The 10,736-nt window shown below is 45.9% G+C and overlaps 1 non-coding gene across 1 annotated transcript; it reads right to left on the reverse strand.

Moving 5' to 3' along the window:
* Nucleotides 1–208: 208 nt before the first annotated feature.
* Nucleotides 209–314, reverse strand: LOC133780723 (small nucleolar RNA R71). Its single transcript, XR_009869541.1, has one exon. It is a non-coding gene; the product is annotated as a small nucleolar RNA R71 (small nucleolar RNA).
* Nucleotides 315–10,736: the final 10,422 nt, after the last annotated feature.

Here is a 10,736-nt window from a genome sequence, read left to right on the forward strand (position 1 = left end):
AATTTGCACATAGCTAATTTTCTAGAGCTATGTGCAACAATTAAGATGAATGGGGTGAGTGACGATGCAATCAGAATTAGATTATTTCCATTCTCTCTACATGACCGGGCAAAGATTTGGCTAATTTCACTGCAAGCTAATTCTATCAACATGGGAGGAGTTAGCCCAAAAGGTATTCGCAAAGTTTTTCCCTTTAGCAAAAGCTGCAAAGTTGAGAGGGGAAATCAATAATTTCTACCAGACAGTAGGGGAATTGTTGTATGATGCATGGGAAAATTTAAAGAATTGTTAAGGAAGTGCCCACATCATGGTATAGAGAGGTGGATGCTGGTCCACAATATTTATAATGTGTTGAATGGTACTATTCGTACCATAATAGATGTTGCAGCAGGAGGTGCGTTCATGAGCAAGAGTACTAATGAGGCATATGAATTGCTAGAGGAGATGGCAATGAATAACTACCAGTGGCCAACTAAAAGGGGGAAAACCAAGAAGGTTGTTGGTATGATTGAATTTGATGTTATTTCCATGCTTACAGCGCAACTGGCAGATTTAACAAAGCAGTTACAACAGAGCAACCTTTCAGCCCAAATCATGCAAGTTCAAAGTCTATGTGGGGCATGTTGGAATGTTCATCCATTAAATCAGTGTCCTGCCATGGATATGAATAATATACCTAGGGAACAAGTCCAAGCTATAAGAAATTTTCAAAGACCAACCAACAACACCTTTACGATGTCATATAACCAAGGGTGGAGGAATCATCCTAACTTCTCATGGACAACTAAATCAAGCTGCACAATAGCCTTTCCCTCAAAGTCAGAAACACTGAACCAGTTCATGATAGAAACTAGGGCATCTATCAGGAGTTTGGAGACTCAAATGGGGAAATTGGCTACTTTGATGACAAACCATGCTCAAGGGAACTTACCAAGCACCATTGAGGTTAATCCAAAAGAGCCGTGAAATGAAATATCCTTGAGGAGTGGCGAGAAGTTAAAAGAGTCAAAAGTGGTTGATAAAGAGACGGAGTTAAGTGGGTCTAATGTTAAAGAGAATTTAGAGAAGTAGCCAGAAATAAGTATAGATCACCATATAAAGATTGCATATCCTCAGAGGCTTCAAAAGAATAAGCTTCACAAGCAGTTTTCTATATTTTTGGATATCTTTCGAAAGCTGCACATCAATATCCCATTTGCTTAGGCACTTGAACAAATGCCAAGCTATGTGAAATTTATGAAAGAAATTTTGTCAAAGAAAAGGAAGCTGGGGGACTATGAGACACTGGCACTTACTGAGGAGTGTAGTGCGATACTTAAAAATAAACTATCTCCCAAGCTTATAGACCCTAGGAGTTGTTAGGAACGAGTTTCCTAATACGCAGCGGAATGGTGGTGGGGTTGGCCCAGTGTACAACAAAAATTTGTAACATATTTAAACTACTTTTAAGTATGCGGATCCATTAATATACATACATTAATCATGAGCAAGTTAAGGATATAATTCATACCTCTTGAAGCCTATCAAGTGTCCTTGCTATCTTTTCGTATTTAGACCGATTTTCCTATCCAAGCCGCTCCCACGTACTCACACCAAGATCTTCCAAAGCGTTCTCTACACCTCAAGAAATGTGTGGGCACTTAGAGAATGAAGGATAGTTTATTTGTGATTCTACTTGATGTACTCAACACATGAGATCAAGAGAATAGGCCTGAGAATTAGTTCTTTATTTTTCAGGGAGAGAAAACTATCGTTCTATTTTTCACAAAGCGAATAGACTAAGTTGTCTCACTTCTCTGAATATTTTTCTGATTAGTCATACTTGTTGACGGTGAAATCTCGTCAACGAAATTAGATCGGAAAACTCAAAGGTAAGTCGAGTGAGGTTTTTGTAAGAACTAAGAATAAACTTTAAGAAAAAGTAGACACAGATAAATGATGGAGCAAATCCTGGTATATTCCTCAATAGCCTCTCCTTACAATGAATTTTCCAACCCCCTTTCAGGTGGTCTTAGGGTTCCTTTTATAGTAGGCTCTAATGGCCTTAGATACATAGTGGTCCAGGGGACCAAGTGGTACATACGTACTGTGTCAGGGGAGTGGCTTCAGAGGTTGTGGTCGTACACCCCGTACAGAAGCAGGTGTCAGGAGGATGTCTCCACTACTTGTCGGTACCCATGTCTAATGCGGGGTGGCAGGCGTAGTGGCGCAGGAGGTAGTGGTGTCGGCTCTGACCCATGGCCGTAGACGTACGGACCATAACTCCTATTCTTGCATAACCACTCCTGGCATTCCCACTACTTGTCTGGTAAGGGTACTATATCTGTACTCTGACTTCTTTAGGTTTGTAGGCACATTCCATATTCATGCACGTACCTTGCCCTTTGTGAGTATTCTCACCTCCAAGGCCATGGGCGAGGCCATGGGAGAGGCCATGGGCGAGGCCATGGGTGAGGCCATGGAGAGGCCATGGGCGAGGCCATGGGCGAGGCCATGGGCGAGGCCATGGGCGAGGCCATGGGCGAGGCCATGGGCGAGGCCATGGGCGAGGCCATGGGCGAAGCCATGGACGAGGCCATGGACGAGGCCATGGGCGAGGCCATGGGCGAGGCCATGGGCGAGGCCATGGGCGAGGCCATGGGCGAGGCCATGGGCGAGGCCATGGGCGAGGCCATGGGAGAGGCCATGGGCGAGGCCATGGGCGAGGCCATGGACGAGGCCATGGACGAGTCCATGGGCGAGGCTATGGGAAAGGCCATACCTCATTGCGAGCCCCTGGTGCGCGCGGGGCGCGAGGCCCCTGGTGCGCGCGGGGCGCGAGGCGCATGGGCGCGCGGGGCGCGAGGCGCATGGGCGCGCGGGGCGCGAGGCCCCTGGTGCGCGAGGCCCCTGGTGCGCGTGGGGGCGCGAGGCGCATGGGCGCGAGGCCCCTGGTGCGCGCGGGGCGCGAGGCGCATGGGCGCGCGGGCGCGAGGCCCTTGGTGCGCGCGGGGCGCGAGGCCCCTGGTGCGCGTGGGGCGCGAGGCGCATGGGCGCGCGGGGCGCGAGGCCCCTGGTGCGCGCGGGGCGCGAGGCCCCTGGTGCGCGCGGGGCGCGAGGCCCTTGGTGCGCGCGGGGCGCGAGGCGCATGGGCGCGCGGGCGCGAGGCCCCTGATGCGCGCGGGTGCGAGGCCCCTGGTGCGCGCGAGGCGCGAGGCGCATGGGCGCGCGGGCGCGAGGCCCCTGATGCGCGCGGGCGCGAGGCCCCTGGTGCGCGCGGGGTGCGAGGCGCATGCCTTGCTGAGACATGGGATACATCCTAGGTGCGAAATGTCTTCTTGGCGTGAGGTCCTTGGTGTGGGACACCTCGGGGCAAGGCTAGGCGCATGAGGTGTTGGCATGCGCGGGGTGCTGCTGGAGTGGTGTTCGCGAGGCTGGGGCCTTAACTTCGAGGGGCACGGATAAGGGCCATGTGTGCATGACAAACACATCTAACAAGGTGATGCAGCTTGGAGGCCTGGAATGACCTCATGAGGCCTAGAGCTCTGCGAGTGTCTAACACTTCGATGGCCTATAATTTCCTTCTGCCTTCATTGCGTACTTGGCGCCCTTGGTGCCCCTTAGCTATTTACTTCTTTAAGGGACTAGAAACTTCTTTTGTGTGTTTTTCTTATTTGGTGGATTTTCGGCATCCACACTTACCCCCCAGTCTATAGGGAGGCCTTTTGGCGTTCTTGTAGACTCTTCCGCTCCTTTTTATTATTCTCTTATTCTTCTTCTTTTTTTTTTTTTTATATATTTATCATGTTCGAGGTCCTTTGGAACCCACGCGAAAAGGGGGTTCGGTAGGCCTCTCTGCGATGCGTCTTAGTTGCACCTGTAAGGATATATTGACCCCTTGGGTTCTAGTTATCCTTTTATATATCTTCGCGCGCGCTTATTATATCTTGCGAGAAGCGTCCTTCTCGTCATTAGGCATAGTACTATTTTTGCAAGCGTCTTCTTTGAGACCCTTTTTGCAAGCGTCTTCTTTAAGACCCTTTTCGGAAGCGTCTACTTTGAGACCCTTTTGGATAGCGTCTACTTGGGAGACCCTTTTTGGAGGCGTCTACTTTGGAGACCCTTTTTGGGAGGTGTCTACTTTGTAGACCCCCTTTGGGTGGTGTCTACTTATGAGACCCTTTTTGAAAGCGCCTACTTTGGAGACCCTTTTTGCAAGCGTCCACTTTGGAGACCCTTTTTGGAGGCGTCTACTTTGGAGACCCTTTTTTTGGAGGTGTCTACTTTGGAGACCCCTTTTGGGAGGTGTCTACTTTGTAGACCCCTTTTGGTGGTGTCTACTTATGAGACCCTTTTTGCAAGCGTCTACTTTGGAGACCCTTTTTGCAAGCGTCTACTTTGGAGACCCTTTTTGCAAGCGTCTACTTTTGAGGTGATCTCCCCTCAGGTGGAGACTTTCATGGCTAGATGGTCTTCGTTCGATCTCTAATTTGGTCAGGGACCCCTCTAGCACGATGCCCCCCTTCTATATGGAATCCCCAGACATACTGGTAGTATGGCCACTGGAGGAAGGTTCGCTCTCTTCGACATGGAAGTTCTTATGGCCCTCTTCCACACGTATGTACTTCTGTGCTCTGTCGAAGAAGTCGTCCAAATCCGAAACTTCTCTTTTGAGCATGTTACTCCATAACTTGCTTCCTGGATGAACTCCGGCTGTAATAGCCATCTTGAGCTCTGCTTTGGTTAAACATCCCACCTTTGTTGCTTCTATACCGAATCTATGGATGTAGTCCTTCAAACGTTCATTCTCGCCTTGTTTGATGTTAGCGAGGCTGGTAGTTGGCATGACGTAGTCACACGCTGCATGGTGTTGCTGAAGAAATTCATCAGAGAATTGTTGCCATGACTTGATTGTTCCTGGCCTTAATCTCCTGAACCATTTGTACGCCACTCCTTTAAGAGTAACGACGAAGCAATGACATTTTGCTCTGTTGTTGACCCCCCTTAACCTCATCAAGTTATTGAAGGAGTCTAAGTGATATTTTGGGTCTGTAGTACCCTCATACGGAGTCATGCGAGGCTCTCTGAAGCCAGTGGGCATTTGTTCAGCCTGAATCTCCCTTGTGAAGGGTGAATCACGGTCGAATTCTCCGCCATCCATGTGCCCCCCAAGTACAGTGGTGATCTTGCCTTGAGGGCATCGCATTTTGGTGTCTAGTCCCCTCCTCTTTTCGTATAAGGAATTTTGCGGGTTCTCGGGCTGATCCCTCGCCTTGGTTGTGTCCCTCGGTGGAACCGCGGGGGGTGCGTCTCTCACTTCTGACCTCTCCTCATGGAGCCCTTTTCTTAGGCCAGGGGGTGACCCTTTTGGGGGGACTTCAGCATCTTTCTTTGTTGGAAATGAAGGAAGAACACTGGCTTGATGCTTGTTCTTCCCACAGACGGCGCCAAACTGTTGACGGTGAAATCTCGTCAACGAAATTAGATCGGAAAACTCAAAGGTAAGTCGAGTGAGGTTTTTGTAAGAACTAAGAATAAACTTTAAGAAAAAGTAGACACAGATAAATGATGGAGCAAATCCTGGTATATTCCTCAATAGCCTCTCCTTACAATGAATTTTCCAACCCCCTTTCAGGTGGTCTTAGGGTTCCTTTTATAGTAGGCTCTAATGGCCTTAGATACATAGTGGTCCAGGGGACCAAGTGGTACATACGTACTGTGTCAGGGGAGTGGCTTCAGAGGTTGTGGTCGTACACCCCGTACAGAAGCAGGTGTCAGGAGGATGTCTCCACTACTTGTCGGTACCCATGTCTAATGCGGGGTGGCAGGCGTAGTGGCGCAGGAGGTAGTGGTGTCGGCTCTGACCCATGGCCGTAGACGTACGGACCATAACTCCTATTCTTGCATAACCACTCCTGGCATTCCCACTACTTGTCTGGTAAGGGTACTATATCTGTACTCTGACTTCTTTAGGTTTGTAGGCACATTCCATATTCATGCACGTACCTTGCCCTTTGTGAGTATTCTCACCTCCAAGGCCATGGGCGAGGCCATGGGAGAGGCCATGGGCGAGGCCATGGGTGAGGCCATGGAGAGGCCATGGGCGAGGCCATGGGCGAGGCCATGGGCGAGGCCATGGGCGAGGCCATGGGCGAGGCCATGGGCGAGGCCATGGGCGAGGCCATGGGCGAAGCCATGGACGAGGCCATGGACGAGGCCATGGGCGAGGCCATGGGCGAGGCCATGGGCGAGGCCATGGGCGAGGCCATGGGCGAGGCCATGGGCGAGGCCATGGGCGAGGCCATGGGAGAGGCCATGGGCGAGGCCATGGGCGAGGCCATGGACGAGGCCATGGACGAGTCCATGGGCGAGGCTATGGGAAAGGCCATACCTCATTGCGAGCCCCTGGTGCGCGCGGGGCGCGAGGCCCCTGGTGCGCGCGGGGCGCGAGGCGCATGGGCGCGCGGGGCGCGAGGCGCATGGGCGCGCGGGGCGCGAGGCCCCTGGTGCGCGAGGCCCCTGGTGCGCGTGGGGGCGCGAGGCGCATGGGCGCGAGGCCCCTGGTGCGCGCGGGGCGCGAGGCGCATGGGCGCGCGGGCGCGAGGCCCTTGGTGCGCGCGGGGCGCGAGGCCCCTGGTGCGCGTGGGGCGCGAGGCGCATGGGCGCGCGGGGCGCGAGGCCCCTGGTGCGCGCGGGGCGCGAGGCCCCTGGTGCGCGCGGGGCGCGAGGCCCTTGGTGCGCGCGGGGCGCGAGGCGCATGGGCGCGCGGGCGCGAGGCCCCTGATGCGCGCGGGTGCGAGGCCCCTGGTGCGCGCGAGGCGCGAGGCGCATGGGCGCGCGGGCGCGAGGCCCCTGATGCGCGCGGGCGCGAGGCCCCTGGTGCGCGCGGGGTGCGAGGCGCATGCCTTGCTGAGACATGGGATACATCCTAGGTGCGAAATGTCTTCTTGGCGTGAGGTCCTTGGTGTGGGACACCTCGGGGCAAGGCTAGGCGCATGAGGTGTTGGCATGCGCGGGGTGCTGCTGGAGTGGTGTTCGCGAGGCTGGGGCCTTAACTTCGAGGGGCACGGATAAGGGCCATGTGTGCATGACAAACACATCTAACAAGGTGATGCAGCTTGGAGGCCTGGAATGACCTCATGAGGCCTAGAGCTCTGCGAGTGTCTAACACTTCGATGGCCTATAATTTCCTTCTGCCTTCATTGCGTACTTGGCGCCCTTGGTGCCCCTTAGCTATTTACTTCTTTAAGGGACTAGAAACTTCTTTTGTGTGTTTTTCTTATTTGGTGGATTTTCGGCATCCACAATACTTAAAAGAAAATATTCAAATTTAAAAAAAATAAATCTGTAACCATTTTACAATTTACTTTTTAATTAATTAATGAAAAAAAACCAAAACCAATTTTTGAATTATCCATTAATTAATTAATTAAATAAATAAAAATGAAAATCCTATCCCTGAAAATTGCCCTATACGCCACACACAGACTGTGTGTGCACGTGTAGCCTCTCTAATTTTAGGAATGTTGGTTTTTCAGTTTTTTATTTAATTATTTATTCAAACTTCTTTGTTAGATAAGATCTAACAACCTGATAACTAATTCAAATTTAAATTAATTATCAAATATAATTAATTATTTGAATAAATATTAGCTTTTTAAATTCAAATCCAATTTGAACTTATCAGATTATTATCTCACACTCAAATAAAGATATTTAATTAATTCTACCAATTAGTTAAATCTAATATTTTCGAAAATAAATATTTAATTTATTATAATTTCAAAAATTATAATTAATTAATTATTTAATTAAATTTCGAAATTAATTTAATTATTTAATATAATTTCAAAAATTATACAATAATTAAATATTAATTAATTTTATTAACTACAACTAATTTGTAATTAATTAATTAATCACCATTATCATATAATTGCATATTTGGCCTGAAGAACAAATTTCTTCTTAAATATGTCTTTAAACTATTTTTCCCTTCATATCAACTCTTACCTTGAATAGTGTTGATAGAACCGCTATGGGGACCTATGAACCTATAATTCCAAGCTCCAATAAATTTGAGATTATTAATTAAACTCTTTAATTAAATAATCTTAATTTATTAATCTCATGATTATTCCACTATAAATATGAGACTACACTCTTGTAATTATAGACATTTCATTTACTGAGTACTTTATAATCATAAAGCGTCCATTGATATAATCATTGCATACAACTTGATCTTCTAATAATGGTTCATAATTAATCGGGAATAAAATTACCATCTTACCCTTTTAATTATCTCTTGTTTCCTTAAGTACCATTGACTTTACTAGTGAAGGTTAATTCACAACTAAATTATGAATTTGAGCTCAATAACCTTTCAGTCCTAAAAGTCAACCCTTAAGAGAACCATCATTCAATCTCTTGCGAGAAGGCATAGATTCCATATCTACATACTATGTCCCCAGCCATCTACATTAATGAGTTCCCAAAACAAAAGTTTCTAGCGTGATCATTCTGACAGACCCTAACAAGTGAATCAAAGAACTCATATAACATAAACAGGAGTTCATAGTAACTTCAATATTAAGATATATTTGTATATGATCATCAGTTGATATATTTAATTGATACTTCGAAACGGTATTTAACTAAGTATTAATAAACATATCTGGTCCAGTTCTATATATTCTCTAATATATAAAGCACCTCCACTAAAGTGTCCTACCACACCAGTGATCCGGATCTAGATCACATGTATTCATAATACTAGTGGACCGTACTTGCAGTAATTAATCTAAAGATTCCATAACATTATTTTACTGCGAACTATTCAAGTTCATTTATCTCAAACACAATCCTCCCGTACCAATACATGTTTGAGATCACATATATGAACTTAGGAATTTTCCTGATATTTACATAATATTATCACAAAATAATATAGTCCATAAAATATATGCATAACAAATTCAATTTATTTATTTATTTCATTAAAACAATGTGTACTACATATGATTTCAGGGCACATTTCCAACAATCTCCCACTTGCCCTAAAGCAAATTATGCATCTCTCTCATTCCCATCTTTCTTACATGCTCCTTAAAAGATTTTATGGATAAAGTCTTTGTGAAAGGATCTGCAAGATTATGCTCTGAAGCTATCTTCATAACTGCAACATCTCCTCGATGAACTATCTCTCTTAGCAAGTGATACTTCCTCTTGATGTGCTTTCCCCTCTTGTGACTCCGTGGTTCCTTTGAGTTAGCTACTGCCCCACCGTTGTCACAATATAGGACTAGTGGCTTATCCACATCTGGCACAACTTCCAGATCAGAATTGAACTTTTTGAGTGACACAGCCATCTTAGCTGCTTCACAAGCAGCTATATACTCGGCTTCCATAGTGAGTCTGCAATGCTGGTTTGTTTAATACTTTTCCAGACTACCGCTCCTTCTCCAAGAGTAAACACTGATCCAGAAGTCGATTTTTGACTATCTCTATCTGATTGAAAATCAGAATTAGTGTAACCAGTGGGGTTCAGGTCTCCACCTGAATATACAAGCATATAATCTTTAGTATTTCTATGATACTTGAGAATATTCTTTACTGCAGTCCAATGACTCAATCCAGGATTGGATTGATAACGGCTGACTATCCCTACTGCATAACAAATATCAGGTCTAGTACACAACATGACATACATTAGACTGCCTACTACTGAGGCATAGGGATATTGTCTCATGTCTTCCTCTTCCTGAGGTGTTTTAGGACATTACTCCTTGGAAAGGAATACTCCAGAACGGGTTGGCATATCACCCTTTTTGGAGTTTTGCATATTAAAGCGTTCTAGCACCTCATGGAGTGATTGAGGATGTATTGGTGAAGGTGGATAAATTCATCTTTCCTGCAGACTTTATCATTCTTTATATGGAGGAAGATGACAATATTCCACTAATACTTGGCAGGCCATTCTTGGCTACTGGTAAGGCTTTAATCAATGTACAAAAGGGTGAGTTAAAGCTGCGATAGCAAAAAGAGGAGGTAATATTTAATGTTTTTACAGCAACGAAAATTCCAACTTGTTGTAGAGTTGAAGTGGTTAAAAGAGGAGAGAACAAGTTGGAAGTCTCTAAGAAAATATCTACGGTTTATAGTGGATTGCAAAAAGTGTGTCATCATTTAAAAAGGTTCTTTGGTGAGAGGATTTGAATGTTACATGAGCAGGGTAAAGTTCCACCAATTTATAATAACAAGAAACGAGGGCCAACTCATGCACTATGGCTCTGAACGATGTGCGGGGAGGACTTGATCCAAGTTGAATATGAAAGAAAACAAGCATCCAGCTAAATGACATTAACGACTATGCGTTTGGAGGCATTCCAATCTTTTATTTCAATTTTTTATTAGTTTTATTTATGTTTTGGATTATGAACTCTTTAATTTTAGTATTTTGTTTATTTATTTTTATTTGATTTTAATTTTTATTTAATGTTGGACTAATTTGAGTTACAACGCTACTTTGGGCTCCTAGAAAATGAACTATGGGATAACTAAAAATTTTTCTTTCCCCATTTTCAATTCACTATCTAAATCCGTATCATTTTAAGCAGTTTGAGGTATCAGGTAAGTTTCTATTCCTTAGCTTTTATTTAAACATTGGGGACAATGTTTAGGTTAAGTTTGGGGGAAGGGATTTATTGTTTCATATATATTATGTTATTTTGTTAGTTGTGTTATTTTGTGTTTGT

Source organism: Humulus lupulus, chromosome 5, assembly GCF_963169125.1.
Source record: "Humulus lupulus chromosome 5, drHumLupu1.1, whole genome shotgun sequence".
Lineage (NCBI taxonomy): Eukaryota > Viridiplantae > Streptophyta > Magnoliopsida > Rosales > Cannabaceae > Humulus > Humulus lupulus.